Source organism: Penaeus monodon, chromosome 34, assembly GCF_015228065.2.
Source record: "Penaeus monodon isolate SGIC_2016 chromosome 34, NSTDA_Pmon_1, whole genome shotgun sequence".
In the NCBI taxonomy this organism is placed as follows: Eukaryota; Metazoa; Arthropoda; class Malacostraca; order Decapoda; family Penaeidae; genus Penaeus; species Penaeus monodon.
Genome location: NC_051419.1, coordinates 29,771,657 through 29,772,184, shown reverse-complemented (window position 1 = coordinate 29,772,184; position 528 = coordinate 29,771,657).

Genomic DNA, 528 nt, shown 5'->3' with positions numbered 1-528 from the left:
CATACAAAACACATGTGTGTACGAAGGGGAAGGAAGATGAAAAAGGGAAGAGAGATGGGAAAAGAAGTAAAAAGGAAAACAAATTGCCAATGAAAGTAAAGTAGGCGGAAAAAGGAAAGACACAGAGACAAGAAAGAAATCAGAAGAAATATAGTGAGACGGACAAGGAGAAAGGAGGAAGGGACCCAAAGAAGGAATATACCAGCAATATTTGATAAAAAAAAAAAAAAAAGTTTTTTGCCAATCGATTACGATTCTCTTCAACTAGAACGATTTTGGTTGTGAAGCCTTGCGTCTCATGTAAAAAAAAGAGAGGGAAAAAAGATGGCCAAGGTTGCAGTTTGGTTTCTAATAGTCACATCTTTTCCAAATTGTTTTGCCTCCGGGTTTTATTCAAAAAAAACATTGATTCCCCCCCGCCCCATGAATATGCAACAAACAAGTCACATAGATATCAAAATATTTGTTATTTGATACAATTCTTTAACTATATCATTTGGGAAAATCTCACAAAATTCGTTAGATATG